We start from the raw sequence: 23,406 nt of genomic DNA on the forward strand, positions 1-23,406 counted from the left end.
ACCTCAAGCATATGAAGTATACAAACTTTTAACATCATTTGATATTGTACTTACTTAAACTTTTTTCCTCTAAATAGTTTTGCGACTGTCGAACGGTAAAATTTCCGTTTTTACCATTCCTTCACTTTCGTCGCTGGCGGCATGGACCCTACAAGGGAGACAAATGGGCTCTCGTGAGGTTTCCTGTCACCTTCCTAATCTCACCTCTCGCACTCGCACTCCTGGGACCAACTGAGGCTGTCTCAGCCCTCCCCTGGGCGGGGTCAACAGCTAGGAATCGGATTCCCAACCCCTCCTTCTTCAGCGCCCCACCTCCAGTGCGCCGCCAAGGAGATGCCCACGACTAGGGGCGAGGATGAACCCATCCCACCTCAGCACTCTACCTCCGTTGCGTCTCCTCGGAGACGCCCACGACGGTGGTGGTGGGGGGATGGGGTCATATTGACGAGGTAACGCGGGCGACACTTTACGGCAGGGGTGAGCTGGGTCGCAGTCGAACCTCACCAGCTATCGCGCGAAGGTCAGAGGGGACCGGTTCTTTCCCGCCGAAGCGTGGCCTTAGCCACTTTGGTCCACTCAGCCTCCTTTGTGTCCTTTCCCTGGGGCGACGCGGGGCGACGCGGGGCCGGGACCAGCAGCCTTTCTGGCTGGAGGGACCCTCCCCATCTTCTAACGTCTGAGCAGCCTGTACCCTGCATGCAAGGTAGGCCAGTGTTGGCTGCAGCCCGGCCGGCCGGGGGAAGCGGAGACGGGCAGGGGGGCGCCGCATGGGCCGGGCCGTGGTTTGGCGTTTAGGCTGGGCTGGGTGAGCGTGAGCACCGGGATTGTATTGCCGTGTGTGTTCTGTGCCCTCGCGCCAGTAGGGACAGGGTCCAAGTAGAGCCCCTCGGGCCTCCCGGTCGGTGGGCCTGGAAGCGGTCCCCAGTGGGCAGAGGGCGGGGCGGGCCGGAGGAGTGTGGGAGGCTCGCCAGCTGCTACTCCCTCCCCATTTATGTGGCTGCCCTGGAGTCCCCTTCATCGAGTGAGATTGACGTGCTGACCACGGGGACTGGGCATCTCGAATACAACCCTAGAGAAGTAACATTTCCTTTCATGAGTTTTTGACCTAAAAAAAAAAAAATGTAGCTCCATTCTCACGTATCATTGAACCACGTGGAAGAATGTGCTGTGCTTAGTCGCTCAGTCGTGTCCGACTCTTTGTGACCCCATGGACTGTGCCTGCTAGTCTCCTCTGTCCATGGGATTCTACAGACAAGAATACTGTAGTGGGTTGCCATGCCTTCCTCCAGGGGATCCTCCCAACCCAGGGATCGAACCGGGTCTCCCGCATTGCAGGCAGATTCTTTACCGACTGAGCCACCAGGGAAGGAGGGCAATCGAAATAAAAGGGTCAGGGATTTTCTTGTAAAGGACTGTACATTGTTTACAGTGGGATTATAAGCATTTCATGGGTAAAAAGGTTTTGGGGCCACTTGAGACAGTTCTAGAGGTGAGGGAATGTCTGGTAATACAGGCGGAACATGGACCTGGATCCCCTCGCTGGTTGCGGATGGTGACGCCCAACTCAGCATACCGCTCAGGGGCCAGTTTCTTCCCACTGTGAGTGGGTATGGATACCGTGTCATACAGTACAGGAAGGGCCTCACGGGATCCTGTAGGGCATGGGACCCAGACTTTCTTTGGCAGTAGCAAAAGTAAACAAAAACTCAACTCCAAGCCGGATATAAAGTGCATGTGCATTTGTCTGGGTCTGGGACCAAGCCTTCATCAGGCAAAATTACACATCCTGTCTGCTGGATGTTCACCCTTATCAGGGTGGCCACCTCTTCCCGTTAACGGCTTTGTGCATGGTGGCGAGGCACTGTGCCTCCACCGGGGCAATAGATCCTGGATCCCCAGTAGCCCTGAGACCCCAAGGTCTACACTGGGGGACCTTGCTCCTGCAGGACAGGTGAGAATCCCCTGACCAGAGGCCCTGGGGCAGTAGCTTCAGCTCCTTGTTCCTGAAAATAGCAGCTGCCTAGGCCACGCCCCTGAGGGCCTGCTGCCTTGGTATCCTTGGTGGGCCTGCGAGCCCACACTCAACACCACTGCCTGTCCCTTCCACACCTGCTCTAGAGGGGTGCACCATGGCCAGGTTCTCCCAGAATCCTCTGTGTGCTCCAAACCCTCCCTTCTTATCATCACAGGCCTTCCCCAGTGGGATCCAGAGGCAGGACCCAGGAGTTCAGTTTACTTCAGTTGCTCTTCGAGACTCCATGAACTGTAGCACACCAGGCCTCCCTGTCCATCACCAACTCCTGGAGACTGCCCAAACTCATGTCCATTGAGCTGGTGATGCCATCCAACCATCGCATCCTCTGTTTTCCCCTTCTCCTCCTGCCTTTATATTTCTCAGCATCAGGGTCTTTTCCAGTGAGTCAGTTCTTCGAATCAAGTGGCCAAAGTATTAGAGTTTCAGCTTCAGCATCAATCCTTCCAATGAATATTCAGGACTGATTTCCTGTAAGACTGACCAAAGGACTAGGAGGCCAGGCTCAAAAAGTTTCCGCTTGATGACACTCTTGCCCCAGAAATGCTATCCACACTCTGGAGCCTGGCCTCTCCCTCCACACTTTGCAGGTGAAAAAAGGCCCATGGGGGCCAAGAGTCTTCCAAGCCATCCACTGGAGTGTTGTGGGAAGAGATGTCTCCTCTTCTGCTCTGCAGTAAGAATGTACAGATAAGGAAAAGCAAAGGAAGCCATCCATCTCTGGGTCCATGTCCATAGCATTCTAAGAGATTCTGAGTCCAAATGGCCAGATCCCCATTTCCTGGTGACTGGGATGTGATGTATTCTGTCACTTTGTTATTACTGGTCAGGGTTAGGGCCAGAATTAACCTTGATGATTTACATAAGTAGTGGCTGGTTGAAGACCTATGCTACTTGGAATAAATCCAGGTTCTAGCCAGACATACAAAGGCTGTGTTCCTGTAATATGGATCCTTATGGAATAGGTATAGAGATTGGTCCCTACACAACATTCTTACTTAAGTGGCTCCATTCTAACTTCTTTCTAGCTAGGTGACTGAGTGCTGAACAAACCCCAAACTGTCATTTCTCCCTTGTGCCAGGACACTCATCCCTCGTGGTAATCAAACAGTTGAATGTGGGAGAAGGTTTGTATATCTGTGGATTCAGGGCTAACAGGTTATTTATTTCAGGAGCCTCGGGGCCAATAGTTTAGGTAAGCAGAAAGGCTCATCACTGTGTTAAACCAAAAGCTTCAGTCCCAGCAAATTACTGTATGGTGTAACTAAATGGTCACAGTGGGTTACATCACAGATGGTTTGCAGTGAAAAGTCCAGACAATCTGTATGTTTAGGCTTATTTCTTTTAAGAATAGGTAGTGACTGGCTGGATTTTTTTGTTTTTAATGGAACTAGAAAAAGACTGAAGTGTTTTTTGTCTTATTTCTCATATTTTTCATGCTGAATTCTTACTGAGGGAAAGTAATTTGCATTGAGGGAAAGGTATTCAACATATTTTCTTTCCTTTGCAGGTCGTGGTAAGAAAATCAAAGGGCTTGATCAACGGCTCATATATTGCCTTGTTGTGGACCCAGAGTGCAAGGACAGACGAAGCCAGACACTGACTTTACATTTTTGATAGGTAGGTAATACAGCCCTCAGTTGTACTTTGATTCTTCTACCCACTTCTGTACAGTAGGCTTCTCTCTCAAGGAACAACTCTCACAGAAATTCCTTGGGTCAGTGTCTGGTACTAGCACGTTCAGGTATACTTAGTTGCTACAGTTGTTCATCGTAATGACCAGAAGAGTTCTGCCTGGGGGATGCAAATATCAACAACCTTGATCCAAGAACCTTGAATTCAGTTTAAACTCAAACCCGAAAAAGACCAGTATTTTACTGGAGCCAATTTCACACCTCTGATAGGTATGGAATAGAACTCTCAGGTATACGTTGTGTTTTAATCCTTTGTCTTCTGCAAATATTACTTTCTGAACTGTTTTAATCCAGTGTATACTGGTGCCATGGAGATGTGTTCTTAATGCCAAGACTGAGCAAAGGAAGCGTTATTTCAGTAACCTGAGACCTCTTAAACCTATCAAACCAGCCTTCCTGCATAAGGGCAAGGATCCCCAGGCAAGAGGCTCTGGAGCAGGAGATTCAGCACCTTGTTCCTGAACATAGCCACTGCCTACACCACGCCCCCGAGGGCCTGACAGCCAGGGGCTCCTTGGTGGGGAAGCCAGGCCCCAGAACCTGTTGCTCCCACACCTGCTCTGGTGAGGTGGCAGGCTGCCAGGTTCTCTCAGGATCTTCGGAGTGCTGGAAACTCTCACTTCCTCCCGTCACAGGCCTTCCCCCCTCCTTCTCCCGTCGGCAGGATCCACAGGAAGGGCCTGCACGCCATGCACAAAAGGTTTCCGCTTGATGGCACTGTTGCTCCAGAAATGCCAACCACCCTCTGTAGCTGGGCCTCTCGCTCCACCCTTTGCATGTTGAAAAAGGCACACGGTAGCCAAAAAAGCCTTCCAAACCCTCACAGCTAGGTTGGCTCCACTGGAATGTTGGGGGAAGAGGTGTTTCCTGTTTGAGGGCCTCTCCTGGGCAGTAAGCCCCTAGGAAAAAGGACATCCAGAGGAGCCGTCCAGCTCTGGGTCCAGGTCCACAGCAGTCTCTGAGACTCTGAGCTGTGTGGCTTGGCCACTGCTTCCTCGGAGGACCGGGATGTGATGGATTCTGTCACTTTGTTGTTACTGATCTGGATTAGGACCAGAATTACCTCAATGATTCACATATTAGGGTTTGGTTGAAAACCCTTGCCACTTGGAATAAATCCAGGTTCTAGCCGAGCATCATAGTGTGCACTCCTGTAATAATGGATCCTTCTGGAACAGGTGTAGAGATTGGTCCCCACAGAACATTCTTACTTAAGTGGCTCCGTCCACTTTGGTAACTTGTTTCTAGCTAGGTGACTGAGAGTGCTGAACAAACCCTAGATACATCATATGTCCCTTGTGCCAGGACACTCGTCCCACATGGGAATCAGTAGGTGGTAAGTGGGAGAACGTTTGTGTATCTGTGGAGGCAGGGCTAACAGGTTATTCATTTCACACACCTCAGGGCTGGTAGTTTAGGTAAGCAGGAAAGGTCATCAGCATGTTAAACCACAACCTCAGTCCCAGCAAGTGACTATACAGGCGACTAAATGGTCACAGTGAGTTACATCACAGTGGGTTTGCAGTATAAAGTCCAGACCATCTGGACGTTTAGGCTGACTTCTCCTAAGGGTACGTAGTGCGGTTTGACCGGGTTTTTTTGTTTGTTTGTTTTCTGTTAATGGAACTAGGAAGTGCCTGGTGTGTGTTTTGTTTTGTTTCTTATATTTTTCAAGCTAAATTCTTACTGAAGGATGTTGATCTGCATCTGTGGCAAAGGAATTCAACGGTATTTTCTTTCCTTTCCAGGTCGCGGCTTGCTAAAATAATAAAAGAGTGTGATGAACGGCTCGTACGTTGCCTTAGTGTGGAGCCAGCATTGAGGCATAGACGCAGAACAGACACTGATTCCACACTTCTCGTAGGTACATAATACATCCCTGAGTGGTGCTTTGGTTCTGTTACCTGCTTCTGTAGAGTAGGCACCTCTCTCAAGGCAGGTCCCTCACCGAATTTCTCGGGTTACTGTCTGGTGAGTAGCGTGTTCAGGTAGACTTAGTCACTACAAGCTGTATCATTGTAATGATCAGAAAAGTTTTCCCTGCTTGATTCAACTAAAACTGGAGCCCGGCAAGGGCCATTATTTTCCTGGAGCCTATTTCATACGTCTGATGGGTGTCGAAGAAAACTCCCCGGTGTACTTTGTCTTTTACTCCTTTGCCTTTCAGAAAGATGATTTTCTGAAGTGTTTTAATCCAGTTTATACTGGTTCTGTGGAGGTATGTCCTTAATGCTAAGACTGAGCAAAGGCAGGATTAGTTCAGCGACCTGAGTCCTTCTGAATCTATCAAAAGTAGCCTTCTTGCAGGATGGGCCAGGTGGCCGGGGGCAGGAGCTTCAGCGCCTTGTTCCTGAACATGGCCGCTCCTGACGCCATGCCCCCGAGGGCCTGACAGCAAGGGGCTCCTTGGTGGGGTAGCCAGGCCCTGGAACACCACTACCTGTTGCTCCCACACCTGCTCTGGTGAGGTGGCAGGCCGCCAGGTTCGCTCAGGATATTCGGAGTGCTGGAAACCCTCACTTCCTCCCGTCACAGGCCTTCCCCCAGCAGGATCCACAGGAAGGGCCTGCACGCCATGCTGAAAAAGTTTCCCCTTCATGGCACTGTTTTCCCAGAAATGCTATTGCCCTCTCCTGCTGGGCCATTCCCTCTGCCCTATGTTGGTGAAAAAAGGCTCTGGTTGTGCCCGAGAGCCTTCTAAGTGCTATAACGGGGCATTGCTCTGGATTGTTAAAGAGGTGTCTCCTCATTAGGGGGCTGCTTCTTGGCAGTAAGGTCATACCTTTGTGTATATCTAAAGCATCCTGTCCACCTGTAGTTCATGTTCATAGCAGTCTAGGAGATTCTGAGTCCACACGGCCTGGATCCTCCGTTTTCTGGCGATCACTATGTGATATGTTCTGTCAGTTTGTTATTGGTCAAGTTTCAGGCCAGAATTCCCTTGATGATATAATAATTAGGTTTTGGTTGAAGGCCTTTGCCACTTGGAATAAATCCAGGTTGTAACCATGCATACAAAGTGTGTACTTGTGTTACATGAATCCTTTTGGAATAGGTGTAGAGATGCCGTAATTATCATCACTATAAATGTCTGCATAGTTTTAGGAAATTTTTAAATATACTATATATTCAATAAGTACCCATTTTTACCTCCCAAGGTTTCTGACAGTCTTAATTTCAAAGAGTTGCTGGTTATTTTTATGAAAGTACCCCTGTGGAGGTGTCGGTAGAGGACTCTTGGTGGTAGTCATAGTAAAGTGAAATATGCCCCTGACTTCATGGTAAAAATGACATCAACCCCAAATGTTAATGAAGTTGTTAATCAAGATGAACTCATTCATTGCCAGTAGGAATACAAAATATTCTAACCACTCTGTGTAATAAATGAAAACTTAATGTGGTCTATTTTGAAGGGTAGCTATCTTTGAGGAAAAAAGAAAATTTACTAGCACGCAAACAAAGGGAAAGTGGGATGCTCAGGGTTTCACGCTGGCTCCTTCTGGTGGTGAATTCAAAACATAAGGACAGTAATAAATGTGAGCAAAAGTGGAAATAAGTTGTTAGGAAAGGTCCAGCCCATAAAGAAGGAAATATACTTAGGCAACCTCTGGAAAGATTATTTATCTACCCTATAGTACTCAGCCATTGAGCAACTGGGGAAGGGACTCGAGTGCTAGAAAATAAATTGCTTGTTGTAACTGCCCTGGGTGTGCCTGCCCACCAGACACATCTTGCAAGACCTTCGCTAAAGCCTTGCTTCCCATTGCACCTTGTGTCTCCAAGTCCATTCTTTTGGTTTGGGCCAGTGGGCTTTATTTCCCACACTTTGGAAGTTTGGCAATCACAGAGAAACATGTACACAAATGTTTATAGTTTTTTTCATAATTTCCAAACCTTGTAAGCAACCAAGATGTCCTTGAGTCGGTGAATAGATGAACAAATATAGTGTGGAATAAAAGAAAGGAGCTATCAAGCTGCAAACGTACTTGGAGGAATCCTAAATCCACATTGCTAAGTGTAAGAAGCCAACCTGGGGGAAAAAAGAGTTTACTGATAAGGTTCCAACTGTATGACATTCAAGAAAAGGCAAAAACTGGGGACAGTTAAAAGATAAGTGGTTATCAAGGATTCCACGGAGGGATGGAGAGATGAATAGGTGGGACACAGGATTTTTTTTTTTAGGACAATAAGAGTCTATCTAATGTACTATAATGGTGGACACATATCATTATGTATTTGTCAAAACCTATAGAAGTGTGACACAAATATTGAACCCCAATGTAAACTAGAGTTCATTACAGACTAGAGTTGTAACAAATGTGTAACACTGTCAGAAGCTGTTAAGAGGGAAAGCTGGAGTGCAGAGTAGGCAAACGGTCATATTCTCTGTACTTTCCACTCATTTTTCTGTAAACCTAAAACTACTAAAAATGTATTAAATTAAAAAAAAATACTCTGACAGTTCATTTCTTAACTGTATAACCTTGAAAAGAGGTTGCATTGTACAAAATACAAACTGGAATCTTTTTACAACCTTAATTGAGCATCCAAAATGAGAGGCTCCCCAAAATCTGAGTGTTGAATGATATATGCTTTATGATGATTAACTGAAACACTTGTATAGAAAGTTACGAGAGTGAAGGTGAGAAGTTAAACTATGGGTGCTAGGTAGAAGACACCCATCTGAATAGGAGTTCAGAGTATGCCACCCCAAAACCTGCCTCTTTGTAATATTTTCAGGTAAAGGCCCCAACACATGAAAAGCTCCAAAAATAGCACAGGCTTTCCTTCTACAAAGGAAATTTCCATTTACAAGGGAAATTTTCATTTGTAAAATGTGTCTCTCCTTTAAAAGGAAGAGGTACTCTTATTTAACTTTGACCTCTAACACTGTGTGGGTATACAATTATGATGATCTCTATACATATATCCTGCAAAGTGATTACCACAATAAGATTAGTTAATATCACCTCACATAGTTAGCTAAGATTTGCTGTTAGCGACTCAAGTGTACAAAAAATTCACTGTGCTGTACATTAAACCTCCAGCACTTATTCATCACTTATAAGAAGAAATTTGTACTTTATGACCATTTTCACCTACTTCCCCTGTCCCTAGCAGATCCCACATACAAAGAAGTATATGATTTGTCTCTGACTTTTTTCACATAGCATAATGCCTTTAAGATTTATCCATGTTGCTGCAAGTAGTAGAATTCCTTCTTTTCTGTGACTGAAGAGTAATTCATTGTGTGTGTGTGTGTGTGTGTGTGTATCACATTATCTTTGCTACTTTGTTGAAGGGGGGCACCACACAACTTGTGGGATCTTAGTTCTCTGACCAAGGATTGAATCTAGGCCCTTGGCAGTGAAAATGCAGAGTCCTAAACACTGGACTATTGGGGAAGTCCCTATATCACATTTTCTTTATCCATTCTCCCCACAGTAGACACCTACGTTGTTTCTGTGTTTTGGTTATTGTAAATAATGCTGCAGTGAACATGGGAGTGCAGGTATCTGTTCAAGATAATGGTTTCTTTTCTTTCAGATATACATCCAGAAGTGGGGGTTACTGATGAACACTCCCATGTTTACTTGGGCAGTACATATGTTAATAAACTTCTATTTGTTTTTCTCCACATAATCTGTCTTTAGCCAGTCAAATTTATAGGGTTCTGGGTGTAGAACCCAGGATTTTTTTCCTCTTTTAAAAGGGACATTGATCTGGTGAATCCTGTCCCAGTTTTACCTAATCACTCTAAATAGGTTCAAACAAGCCAGAATACTTATACTGAACACACCTTAAGTCTAGCTACGTATAGATAATATTTCCATTTCTTTGTCCTTTCCTGCAAATGTCACCTCAAGTCAGACATTTTAGAAAGCTATATATATATATATATATATATGCATCATTTATTTCTAAAAGTGATATACACTGCTAACTATATTTGTCTTTAGAGTCTGAAGTAAAATGTATTCATGGCTAAATATTCATTCCCAGAGCATATTTGAACATGAGAAGTCCATTGTGAACCTAAATAAGAAAATTGCTTGAATTCTCCTTTTGTCTAATATTTTCCTAGTCTAAAATAAATAAATATAAAATAAATAGACATAAATATAAAATAAACATGTCATTAGCACAAAAAAGCAAGAAATGTACATTAAAATGATGTATAACATAATCACATTTATTAAACAATGTATGCCAATATAAAGGGCAAAGTTCAACAATGCAAAAGTACAAATATTTTTGCATCAACCTAATATTACAATTACAAATAATAACCTATTTCTCTTTCATATTACTGAGCCTACCCTGTGTTATAACCAGAATAATAATACAGAACAGGCATTTGACAGAACTAGTTTTCTTCCTGTAAAGAAACTACAAATGAGTTTCTGCTGGAACCTTCTCAACAGAGATTTCAATAAGGTATAAACAAAGTTTCTTAACTAGAAGGGGCTATATAACAAAGTACATTTCACATGCGAAGTTTCATATCGTTCTTCAGATATTCCAGCATAGAAAGACAGAAGATATTTCCTTCAGCAACCCAGGGGATAAACAAGATCATTTCAAAATCCTTCCTAGCTCTAAGGTGTAAGGTGTCGTCACTCAGTCGTGTCCGACTCTTTGTGACCCTATGTACTGTAGCCTACCAGGCTCCTCCATCCATGGGATTTTCCAGGCAAGAGTACTGGAGTGGGGTGCCATTTCCTTCTCCAGGGGATCTTCCCGACCCAGGGATTGAACCCTGGTCTCCTGCACTGAAAGCAGATGCTTTACCCTCTAAGCCACCAGGGAAGCTAGCTCTAGGGTTTGTGAAAATATCATGCTATTTTGATAGATTTAAAAGGTTTCAGGTTACTGAAGTAACCCTGTCTTTGCTCACTCAGTTCAGTTCAGTTCAGTCGCTCAGTCGTGTCAGACTCTTTGTAACCCCATGAACCGCAGCACACCAGGCCTCCCTGTCCATCACCAACTGCCGGAGTCCACCTAAACCCTTTTCCATTGAGTCGGTGATGCCATCCAACCATCTCATCCTCTGTCATCCCCTTCTCCTCCTGCCCTCAATCTTTATCAGCATCAGGGTCTTTTCAGATGAGTCAGCTCTTCGCATCAGGTGGCCAAAGTATTGGAGTTTCAGCTTCAACATCAGTCCTTCCAGTGAACACCCAGGGCTGATCTCCTTCACGATGGACTGGTTGGATCTCCTTGCAGTCCAAGGGACTCTCAAGAGTCTTCTCCAACACCACAGTTCAAAAGCATCAATTCCTCATTCAGCACTCAGCTTTCTTTATAGTCCAACTCTCACATCCATACATGACTACTGGAAAAACCATAGCTTTAACTAGACGGACCTTTGTTGACAAAGTAATGTCTCTGCTTTTTAATATGCTGTCTAGGTTGGTCATAACTTTCCTTCCAAGGAGTACACATCTTTTCATTTCATGGCTGCAGTCATCATCTGCAGTGATTTTGGAGCCCAGAAAAATAAAGTCAGCCACTGTTTCCTCATCTATTTGCCATGAAGTGATGGGATTGGATGCCATGATCTTAGTTTTCTGAATGTTGAGCTTTAAACCAACTTTTTCACTCTCTTCTTTCACTTTTATCAAGAGGCTCTTTAGCTATTCTTCACTTTCTGCCATAAGGGTGGTGTCATCTTCATATCTGAGGTTATTGATATTTCTCCCGGCAATCTTGATTCCAGCTTGTGCTTCTTCCAGTCCAGCGTTTCTCATGATGTACTCTGCATAGAAGTTAAATAAGCAGGGTGACAATATACAGCCTTGACGTACTCCTTTTCCTATTTGGAACCAGTCTGTTGTTCCATGTCCAGTTCTAACTGTTGTTTCTTGACCTGCATACAGGTTTCTCAAGAGGCAGGTCAGGTGGTCTGGTATTCCCATCTCTTTAAGAATTTTCCACAGTTTATTCTGATTCATACAGTCAAAGCCTTTGCTCACTAATAGTATTAATAACGCATTTCCATGGCACCAGTATAAATTCATTTAGAACACTTAGGAAACTCATCTTTGTAAAAGGGAAAGGAGTAAAACAAAGTACACAAGGGAGTTCTGTTGCATACCTATCAGATGTGTGAAGTTAGATCCAGTAAACTAATGGCCTTTCTGGGCTTGAGTTTTAAACTGAGTTCAGGGGTGTTGGAACTTATAAATAGGTTGATATGTGAATTGCACAGGCAGAACTCTTCTCATCACTACAGTGAACAACTATAGTAACCAAGTATACCTGAAAGATTGAAGGCAGGAGGAGAAGGGGACAACAGAGGATGAGATGGTTGAATAGCATCACAAACACAATGGACAGGAGGAGTTTGAGCAAGCTCTGAGAGATAGAGAAGGATAGGGAAGGCTGATGGGCTGCAGTCCATTGGGTCACAAAGAGTTGGACAGGAATGAGCAGATGTACCAGAACACACTACTATCCAGACACTGACCAAAGGAAATTCAGTGAGAGACCTGCCTTGAGAGAGGAGCCTACTGTACAGAAGGGACAATAGAATCAAAACACAACTGAGGGCTGTATTAAATACCCATCAGAAGTGTGAAGTCAGTGTCTGCTCTTCATCTCTGTTTGTACTTTGGGACCACACCAGGCTAAATGAGCTGTTGATAACGCCCTTTGATTTTCTGACTGAACCTAGAAAGAAAGAAAATACTGTTGAATACATTTGCCACAGGTGCAAATTAACTTCCCTCAGAAGGAATTCAGCAAGAAAAGCAAGAAATAAAATAACACACCAGTCTTCTAGTTCCAGTAAAAGAAAAATCCAGCCAGCAACTACCTATCCTTAGGAGAAATAAGCCTAAAGGTACAGATGGGCTGGACTTTATACTGCAAACCCATTGTGATGTAACCCACTGTGACCATTTAGTCACTTCAAAGAGTAACCTCTTCTGGCAAGACTCCAGTAGAGCCAACCCTCTTGTAGGGCTTGGTAGGTTCTTGGGCCTCCAAGTGCCTTTTTCGACCCACAAAGGGTGGAGGGAGAGAGAATGCTAGAGATAATGGTAGCATTTCTGGAGCAACAGTGCCATCAAGTGGATGCATTTGAACATGGCCTCCCACCCCTGCCTGTGGTCCTGCTAGGAAAGGCCTGTGAGGGGTGGAAAGGAGGTACCAGAACACTCAGAGGATTCTGGGCAAACCTCCCTGTGGGACACGCCTCCAGAGCAGGTGTGGAAGGGATAGGTCATCCTGCTTGGGCCCAGGATGGCACACCAAGGAATCTTATGACTGTCAAACCACTGGGGGCATGGCCTTGGCAATTGCCATGTTCAAGAACAAGGAGCTGAAGCTCCAGTTCCCAGTATTGTAAGTCCCCACTTTCTGAGACTATGTGACCTAAGTGATCCAGACTTTTCAAGGAGCAAGCTGAGTTACAGAAGCAGAAGGAACAGGAGGTTGTGTAAAATTTTAACTTTTCCTCTTAACACTACTTAGGAGAAATAAGCCTAAATGCAGAGATACTCTTGACTTTGTACTGCAAAGCTATTGTGATGTAACTCACTGTGACCATTTAGTCACTTCATAGAGTACTTTGCTGGGACTGAGGCTTGTGCACAAACACTGATGAGCCTTTCTGCTTACCTAAGTTACTGGCCTTGAGGTTACTAAAATAAATAACCTGTTAGCCCTGCATCCACAGATACAGAAACTTTCTCCCAGTTATAATTTACTGAGAACTTCCAAATGTTCAAGCTGGATTTAGAAAAGACAGAGGAACCAGAGATCAAATTGCCAACATCCGCTGGATCATTGAAAAAGCAAAAGGGTTCCAGAAAAACTACTTTTGCTTTACTGACTACTCCAAAGCCTCTGACTGTGTGGATCACAACGAACTGTGGAAAATTCTTAAAGAGATGGGAATACCAGACCACCTGACCTGCCTCCTGAGAAATCTGTATGCAGATCAAGAAGCAACAGTTAGAACTATACATAGAATACAGACTGGTTCCAAATCAGGAAAGGAGTACGTCAAGGCTATATATTGTCACCTTGCTTATTTAACTTATATGCAGAGTACATCATGTGAAATGCCAGGCTGGATGAAGCACAAGCTGGAGTCAAGATTGCCAGGACAAAATATTAGTAACCTCAGATATGCAGATGATACCACCCTTATGGCAGAAAGTGAAGAAGAACTAAAGAGCTTCTTGATGAAAGTGAAAGAGGAAAGTGAAAAAGTTGGCTTAAAACTCAACATTCAGAAAACTAAGGTCATGGCATCCAGTCACATCACGTCATGGCAAATAGATGGGGGAAACAATGGAAACAGTGACTATTCTTTTGGGCTCCAAAATCACTGCAGATGGTGACTGCAGCAATTAAATTACAAGACGCTTGCTCCTGGGAAGAAAAGCTATGACCAACCTAGACAGCATATTAAAAAGCAGAGACATTACTTTGCCAACAAAGGTCCATCTAGTCAAAGCTATGGTTTTTCCAGTAGTGATGTATGGATGTTTTAGTTGCACTATAAAGAAAGCTGAGCACCAAATAATTGATGCTTTTGAACTGTGGTATTGGAAAAGACTCTTGAGAGTCTTCTCAAGGAGACCAACAAGGAGCAAGGAGATCCAACCAATCCATCCTAAAGGAAATCAGTCCTGAATATTCATTGGAAGGACTGATGCTGAACCTGAAACTCATACTTTGGCCACCTGATGCGAAGAACAGACTCACTGGAAAAGACCCTGATGCTGGGAAAGCTTGAAGGCAGGGGGAGAAGGGGATGACAGGATGAGATGGTTGGATGGCATCACCAACACGATGGACATGAGTTTGAGCAAGCTCCAGGAGTTGATGATGGACAGGGAAGTCTGGCATGCTGCAATCCATGGGGTCACAAAGAGTTGGACATGACTGAGCAACTGAACTGAACTGATGAGGGATGAGTGCCCTCACACAAGGGACATGTGATTTTTGGGGGGTTGTTCAGCACTCTCATTCAGTCACCTAGCTAGAAACAAGTTCCAAAACTAGATGGAGTCACTTAAGTAAGAATGCTCCTTAGGGACCAATCTTTACTCATATTCCAAAATGATCCATTATTACAGGAGAAACACTGTGTGTGCATGGCTGGAACCTGGATTTATTTGAGGTGGCAAGGGTCTTCAACCAATCCCTAGTAGGTGAATCATCAAGGTACTTCTGGCCCTAACCCTGACCAATAATAACTAAGTTGACAGAATACATCACATCCTGGTTCCCAGGAAAGAGGGGCCTGGCCACATGACTCAGAAAATCCTAGAGTGCTGTGGACATGTAACCAGAGATGGAGGGCTCCTCTGAATGTCCTTTTCAGTATGTTATTACCGCCAAGGAGAAGATCCCAAAGGAGGACACACCTCTTTTCCCAGCACTCCACTGGCTAACATAGTTTGGAGGGTTTGGAAGGTTCTTTGGCCACCATGGGCCTTTTTTGATACACAAAGGGTGGAGAGAGAGGCCCAGCTCCAGAGGATGATTGGCATTTCTGGCGCAAGAGTGCCATCAAGTGGAAGCTTTTGGAGCATGGCATCAGTCCCTTCCTGTGGATCCTACTGAGGAAGATCTGTGAGGAGAGGAAGGGAGGGTTTGTGTCACTCAGAGGATTCTGGGGAAACCTCGTTGCCTGGCACCCTACCAGAATAGGTGTGGAAGCAAAAGGTAGAGGTGTTCTGGGGTCTCTCTTGCCCACCAAGGAGCCCCTGGCTGCCAGGCCTTCAGGGGTGTGGCCTCGACAGTGGCCATATTCAGGAACAAGGAGTTGAAGCTCCTGCCCCAGGGCCTCTGGCTAGGGAATCCTTGCCCTTCATGCAGGAAGGCTACTTTGATAGCTTTAAAAGGTCTCAGGTTACTGAAGTAACCTTGCCTTTGCTCAGTGTTAGCATTAACAGCACACCTCCATGGCACTAGTATAAACACCATTAAAACACTTCAGAAAATCATCTTTGTAAAAGGCAAAGGAGTAAAACACAAAGTACACCTGGGAGTTTTTTTCCGTACCTATCAGATGTCTGAAATCGGCACCAGTAAAATATTGGCCTTTTCTTGGCTTTGAGTTTTAACTGAGTTCAGGACTGTTGGAACTTACGAATAGTTTGATATCTGGACCCCACAGGCAGAACTCCTCTGATCATTAATATGAACAACTATAGCGACCAAGTATATCTGAAAATGCGACTAACCAGACACTAACCTGAGGAAATTGGGTGAGACACTTGCCTTGAGAGAGGAGCCTACTCTACAGAAGGAGGAAACAATCAAAGTACAACTGAGGACTGTATGACATACCTATCAGAAGTGTGAGGTCAGTGTCTGCTCTTCGTCTGTGCTCTCGGGTCCACACCAATATAATGTACGAGCTGTTGATCACATGCTTTGATTTTATTACCAAACTGGTTCCTGAAAAGCAAAGAAAATACTGTTGAATACCTTTGCCACTCATGCAGATCAATATCCTTCATGAAACATGAAGAACATGAAAAACATAAGAACTAAAACATAACACCACACCAGTCTTCTTGTTTCATTAAAAAAAGAAAGATCCAGCCACACTACCTACCCTTGCTGCTGCTGCTGCTGTTGCTGCTAAGTCGCTTCAGTCGTGTCCAACTCTGTGCAACCTCATAGACGGCAGCCCACCAAGCTCCCCTGTTCCTGGGATTCTCCAGGCAAGAACACTGGAATGGGTTGCCATTTCCTTCTCCAATGCATGAAAGTGAAAAGCAAAAGTGAAGCCGCTCAGTCGTGGCCGACTCTTCGTGATCCCATGGACTGCAGCCTACCAGGCTCCTCCACCCATGGAATTTTCCAGGCAAGAGCACTGGAGTGGGGTGCCATCGCCTTTTCCACTACCTACCCTTAGGAGAAGTAAATGTACAGATGGCCTGGACTTTATACCGTAAAGCCATTGTGATGTAACCCACTGTGACCATTTACTCATTTGCTAGAGTACTTTGCTGGGTTTGAGAGGTGTAGTTTAACACAATGAGCCTTTTTGCTTACCTGAAATAGTAGCCCTGAAGTTCCTGAAATAAATAACCTGTTAGCCCTGCATCCACAGATACACATTCTCCCACTTTTAATTTATTGATTCCCATGAGGGATGAATGTCCTGGTACAAGGGACAAATGACAGTTTGGGGTTTGTTCAGCACTCTCAGTCACGTAGCTAGAAACAAGTTAGAAAACACAACAGAGCCACTAAAGAGTCTCTGAAGGGACCAATCTCTCCACATATTCCAAAAGGATCCATATTACAGGAGCACACCCTCTGTATGCATGGCTAGAACCTGGATTCATTCCAAGAAGCATAGGTCTTCAACAAACCACTAATTATGTAAATCATCAAGGGAATTCTGGCCCTAATCCTGACCAATAATAATAAAGTGACAGAATCCATCACATCCCAGTCTCCAGGAAATGGGGATCAGGCCATGTGGACTCAGAATCTCCTAGAGTGCTGTGGACATGGACCCAGAGATGGATGGCTTCCTTTGCATGTCCTTTTGTTGTAGCCAAACGCTCCGGGAAGCAGTCATTCAGAAGGACAACGTGGACAGCAGAGTGCAGTTTATCACAACGGCAGGTCTGAGGCAGAGTTTCCTCTTTAGCCAGGGACCCCAACCAATCTGAGGCAGAGTTTCCTCTTTAGCCAGGGACCCCAACCAATTTTTGTGAAAACCTTATATACCCTAAGTGTACGTGCACAAGCCCACATCCCCAAATTCCTCAATCCTGCTCTGGAAAATGTCAAAGGGAGATACAATCAAGTTACAGTCATGATTCATAATCAGAAGGGTCAGCTGGTTATATATTGTAGCCTACATCAATGGGTGCCATAAAGATTACAAAGGTGACTGACTACATAGGGGCTTATTACATTCTTTCTGGTGACAAGAAATCTTGGTATGGAATCTGGTGTTTATCAGTTCGGGAGGCCTGTTCGGCTGCACCTATGTTGTCTCCATGGCTACCAGGTATATTGTCCAGAGTTCACCGAGAATGCAAGAGGGAGTTTCCTTCTCAAGGTGGAGTCAGTGCAGCCTGTTCTTTCCTCTTTCACCTTTAGCTATGTCCTTACTCTCAAGGAGCAGCCTCCAAAGGAGGAGACACCTCTTTTCACAAAATTCCTGTGGACCACTTGGAAGACTCTTGGGCCTCCATGGGCCTTTTTTTCACCTGCAAAGTACAGAGGGAGAGGCCATGCTCCAGAGGGTGGATGGCATTTCTGCAGCAACAGTGCCATTGAAGAGGAAAGGTTAAAATTTTACATAACCTCCTACTCCTGCCTCTGTAACTCAGCTTGCTCCTTGCAAAGTCTGTATCACGTAGGTCTCAGAAAGTGGGGACTCACAGTACTAGGAACTGAAGCTTATCTCACTCACCCTTGTCCTGCTGTTTGCAATCGCCCAGCCCCTGCAAACCCACAAACCCGCTTAATCATGCCTGTCCATGTATAAGAACTCTGTAACCCCTTTGTTCGGGGCTCAGAGCTTGGAATGTTAACTCCTCTGGGCCCACCGGCATAATAAACCTGAGTTCTCCAACTCTGCAAGTGTGGTGCTTGGTTTTTTGAGTACTGGTTTCTGCAACACCATCAAGTGGAAGATTTTTGAGCCTGGCCTCCAGGCCCTGGCTGTGGATCCTGCTGGGGAAGGCCTGTGAGGGGAGCAAGGGGGTGTCTGGAGCACTTAGAGGATTCTGGGCTAACTTGGCCACCAGGCACCCCTCCAGAGCAGTTGTGGAAGCAACAGGCAGTGGTGTTCTGGGGCCTGGCTCTCCCATGGAGGAGCCCATGGCTACCAGACCCTTGGGGGCTTGACCTCAGCAGCCACCATATTCAAGAACAAGGAGCTGAAGCTCCAGCCCAGGGCCTGTGGCCAGGGGATCCTTGACGATCCTAAGGAGGGAGGTACACCAGTGGGGTCCCTGAGTCTCAGGGCCACTGGCGACCCAGGAACTGTTGGCCAGGCAGAGGCACTGTGCCTGGCCACCATGGAAAAGGCCAAAAGGGGAAGAGGTGGCCACCCTGTATACATTTGCTTATGCCAAAGAGTCTGGGTCCCATGCCCCACAAGATCCCGTTAAGTCCTTCCTCTGCCTTATGACACAGAATATCCAGACCCACTCATGGTGGGATGAAACTGGCCCCAGAGCAGTATGCTGAAGCTGAGTTGGGCGAAACCGTCCTCAGCCAGCGAGGGGATCCAGGTCTGTTTTCCTTGGCATTCTATTTCAGGAACGGAACTGTGAAACCAAGGAGCCCCTATTCCTCGCCTCCACTGCCCCACCATGGAGGACCCAGGTCCTCTTCTTGGGGAGGACTGCTGTGATTTTTCACGAGGGGCTCCGTGTTCGGCATGTGCAGACATTGGTCCTGGGCACAGGGGCACAAGGAGACCACCTGTGCCAGCTGACCCATCAGATCCCATAGGCTGGTCAGGGCCCAGTCCTAAGGGAGGCTCTGCCCGCATAACCTCACCTGACAACATTTCAGGCAACTCAGTAAGGTGAAAGAAGGGGCATGGGGTGGGATTCAGCACCCTTCGAGGAGGGGTGAAAGTGAGGGGGTATGTTTGGAAGAGGTAGTGTTCCCGCATGGAAATTTCCTTCCAGTTGGAAGCCACCCCGCCTCAGCCCTGTCCCTTACCACAAAAACACCCCACCCCCCCACCCCTCAGACAGGCTAGAGCCAGGGAAAGGGCAGGCATGAGCTGCCCCAGAGCTTGCTCCAGAAGTGGCACTTTGGGTCAGCCGGGGACTAGAAGGCAGAGCCCTGTGCCCAGCAGGATGCACCAGGCTCCTGGCCTTGGCAGACAAGCTGGAAGAGTGGTGGTCTTGAAAGAGAGGGAAGTAGGAGGCATTTCTCTCAGTCCAATAGAGGTGAGCTTCAGGCAGCTTCTCCAGACCTCTTCTTCTTGATGTCCTGCCTGGGCTGCGGGTGCAAGCACAGGGTTGAGACCTGGAGAGCCAGGGCTGAGTGGAAGGTAGGGCCTGCCCTCCTCTCATCACTGAACTGAGGCTCAGGGCCTTTTGAGGAGAAAGCTGAAGCCTGCAAAGACGTGGCCTGGGGATCCACTTGGCTGAGCTCTTCTCTGCTCTCTGGGACGTGGCTCTGGGAGACCTGGGGACAAGACTGGCCAGAGCCAGAATCCTGGACACCCTGGAAGATGACATTGCACCTGCCAATGAGATTCTTCAGCTTAGGACAAGGGCGCCTTCTGCGGTGCCTCCTGTGTCCGGCGAGTACTGTTGCCTTTGGAGGTTGACTGGGAGCTATCCTTGGGCCTCAGGTTCCTTTGGCACGGGGTAGCCAGGATCCACATGCCATCTGCACTGGACAGAAGGTCACTAGGCCTGCCTCCGCCCCTGATGGCAGCGGAACTCCAGTTGTCCAGGATGGTCTCTGCCTGGGCCACACAGAGGCCCAGAGAGAGGCTTCTGGGGCTCTGGGCCCACCCAGGCCCATCCTGCTCTGGCTCCTGGGGGAAAGGGGCCTGTGGGCCAATGTCTGCAGCCCCGCACTGGGTTCCTTCAGAGCAGCTTCCTCTGGTCCCGCCCAGACATGGTGGCTACCAGGGTCCATGGAGACTCCACTTCCTGTACCCCACAGGGCAGGCACCCTGGCCATGCCCCTTGTCCTGGTGGCGTCCCTGGAGCTTTCTCGGCTCCACCCAGCCCTGGGGCCTGCTTCTCACACCTCCCTGGCAGAGGGAGGTGCACTTCCCAGGGGCCACTGTCCCTTGTCCCTTCAATCCCTTATAGTCCTCCCCAGGAAGGGACAGTACAGGGTTCGTGTATTTGGCAGATCCCTTGTCCTGTTGATGGCAGCACTGCTCCAGAAATGGCCACCTGCCCTTCCCCTTCCCTCACCCTAAGATGTCTCTCTTAGCCCTTTACTGAAGAAAAAAAGAAACACCAAGCCCTGTCCAACCTGGCCAAAGACAGATGTCTCAACATCATGGCCACTTCAGAGGGGCACTCCTCAAAGTCTGTCGCTCCAGTCTGTGGGGCCTGGTCTCCGTGGGGTCCTTTCAGTCAGCCCTCATCACAAAAGAGCGAAGACTCCCCATGCAGGTACCCAGCACTGGACCTGCAGCACTGTCTTTAGCACCTACATCTGCCTAAGACTTCGGGAAACATCCTGAGTGTGGGCACACAGATCGAGTCACACCTGGCCAGTGGCTGGAGAGCCCCATTCTCATGGGTCACAGAGGGACACAAAGGATGTTGGCCCGGTGGCACTGGTCAGGGGTCAACAGTGACGTTGAGTTACTGTGGTGTGATGATAGGTGCCCACTAAGGACCTGGCTCTTATACAAGAGCCCCGGGGTATTCAGGCATGGATGGTGGCACACATGGGTCAGTCCAGAGTGGCCATGGGTGCTGCCCCAGAGACCCCAGAGCAGGTCAGTTTTCCTACAACACCCAAAGTAAGTAAGGCCAGGGATGGGAGCCACCCAAGGAAGGGTGTGTGTCTATGGTTATGGTTGGTAGGCCCCTGGCAACTCAGTGTGATTTACACTTGGATGTGTGTGTTGTGTGTGTGTGTGTGTGTGCACTTGTGGTTGGTAGGCTCCTGCCAACTTAGTGTGGTTTACACTTCAAGTGGCTAGGAGCCAATGGGGACACACCTTGGTTTCTTTCAGCTGTCCTGGGGTATGTAGAGTAGGCACAAGCTCCTGCCCTTAAGTCCCCTCTCAACACCTGCCTCGTTGGGTACAGGGCAGGGGCTGCCATTGGAGGCACTGCCACCACCCCCTGTACCCACGCACACTGGCTGAAGGAACACACTCTGGATGCCAAGTGCTCCAGCTGGGAGGCTGTGGAAAGTGACTGGAGCTCTGGTCCACCACCGCCTCCAGAAGCACCTTGCATCTTCCTGTTTGATCGAACCGGCATGACATGACATGAGCAGGTTCTCTCCTTTTCCCTCAATTTTCTCTGAGCATGTCTTCCTCTCTTTCTGTAACTATGAATGTCCTGCGCTTCTGGGTATTGGCCAAACTCTCAAGCTGAGAGGAAAGCTCAAAAGAGCCCCATCATGTTGGGTGGAGGTCTTCCGCAGCAAAGGTGAGCCTGGCTCAGGGTTGTTTTCTCTATTCCGACTGCAGCCTGTGCAGACGCAGACATGCAGCTGTCTGCCTGCAGCCTTTATTGCCCACAGATGGGATCCATGCCACGCAGGACGGGCAACTTCACATATTGAGAGGCCTTTTCCTTTCCAGCACATGCAACTGGACAGGAGTTGTATGGCGACCCAAACCTGAGGGGTCCAATGCCTCCTGGTTCCCAGAGCAGAGCGCAGAGAGTATATGTATTCCATCCCTGTCCCTGGGCTGCCCTACAGGACAGCCAAGTGGGGTCGGGTGCAGGGGAGGGAAGGGAGAGTCGGTGGTCACAGCTGAACGCTCCTTTTGCAGGTGGCATGGCTGCTTCTTTCCTCCTGCCTAGAGACTAGAACCTAGTCCAAGGAGCTGACTCAACACCCAAATCTTCCCATGAAGGGCCCTTGGAATGGCCAAATGGGTTCCTCTTGAAGGCAGACGTGCCCCAAAAATGTCACTCTGCCCTTTCTGGGACCCTGCCTCTGCCCTTTCCTAACCACAAAATGTCAGCCAGGCTGCCGACCAGTGTCTGACACGTTGCTAAATCATGGTGCCACACCCTCACCAGCCCGCCTGGAGAGGCCTGCAAATATGCTGAGCCACAGCAGGAGGCATCCTCCTCATGGCAAGACTGTTTCAAGAGGAGACAAGAGGAAGAAGGAAGAAACAGAGATGGAAAGAAAACACCTCCAGTTGCTGGTGACGCGTACACACACCCAGGCCACATTTCCACACTGAGGAAGGGAAGTACATCTCCTAGAGGCTTCACACTTTCACATTCCTCGCTTTGTCCAGAGGCAGACTTGGGGAGCACAAGGAGATAGACCTACAGTGGGCTGCCTCGATGGGCATGCCACCACCACCACCCCCCCGACCAATGTTCCAAACCTCCATGCCACCCAGCCGGGACGCACCTTCTTAATAATCCTGCAAGAGTGGATTCCCAAGGCATACCTTGCTTGGCAGAGGGCCACAGTGGAAAGACTGGGCCTAAGAGTCATCAGGAGAGGATGCAACGAATAGGTGTAAAGGGCTCTACTCAAAGCAACAGAGGCCCAAAGCTCAAGAGGCCTGGCTCTCCTTAAAGGATCTCCAACCCCGACCCCTATGTCGGGCTGGGCTGGGACTGCTGCTGCTTGTGAGTGAGCACAGTGAACACGTCCCAGCCGGCTGGCTTCATGGAGGCTGGAGCTCAAACCAAGTCCTGGTACAGCTACCAGAGGCCCAGGCCCAATCCTTTTCCACTCCCCCCAGGCCCGCAGGATGCTGACTGCAACTTCTATGTACCCATCGCCTAGGGTAATGCTACACAGATGATCTAGATGCTCACCCATGTGTCTCCTTCTTCCAGCTCCTCAATCAGGCCCTGACTCAAGAGCCTTTTCAATTGTGGCTGAGAATTTTGGCACAGTACACCGGTGTCCCCATGCCACAGCCCTACCTACAGTCCCTCCTTGAGGCTTGCTGAACCAGCATCACTGACTTTCTCCTATGATGAAACAGATTATTTTGGAAGAGGGTAGGGAAGTACTCTTGCCTGGAAAATCCCA

At 47.6% G+C, this 23,406-nt stretch overlaps 1 long non-coding RNA gene across 2 annotated transcripts; it reads left to right on the top strand.

Annotated features, from left to right (window-relative positions):
* The first annotated feature begins 316 nt into the window (after positions 1 to 316).
* On the top strand, positions 317 to 18,295 carry LOC138930519 (uncharacterized). Of its 2 annotated transcripts, none has more exons than XR_011446210.1 (4): positions 317 to 703; positions 3,543 to 3,652; positions 5,475 to 5,586; positions 15,866 to 18,295. It is a non-coding gene; the product is annotated as an uncharacterized lncRNA (long non-coding RNA). The 2 variants fall into 2 exon arrangements; XR_011446209.1 differs by having other exon boundaries at positions 322 to 703; positions 5,475 to 5,590.
* Positions 18,296 to 23,406: the final 5,111 nt, after the last annotated feature.

Source organism: Ovis canadensis, chromosome X (assembly GCF_042477335.2).
Source record: "Ovis canadensis isolate MfBH-ARS-UI-01 breed Bighorn chromosome X, ARS-UI_OviCan_v2, whole genome shotgun sequence".
NCBI lineage: Eukaryota > Metazoa > Chordata > Mammalia > Artiodactyla > Bovidae > Ovis > Ovis canadensis.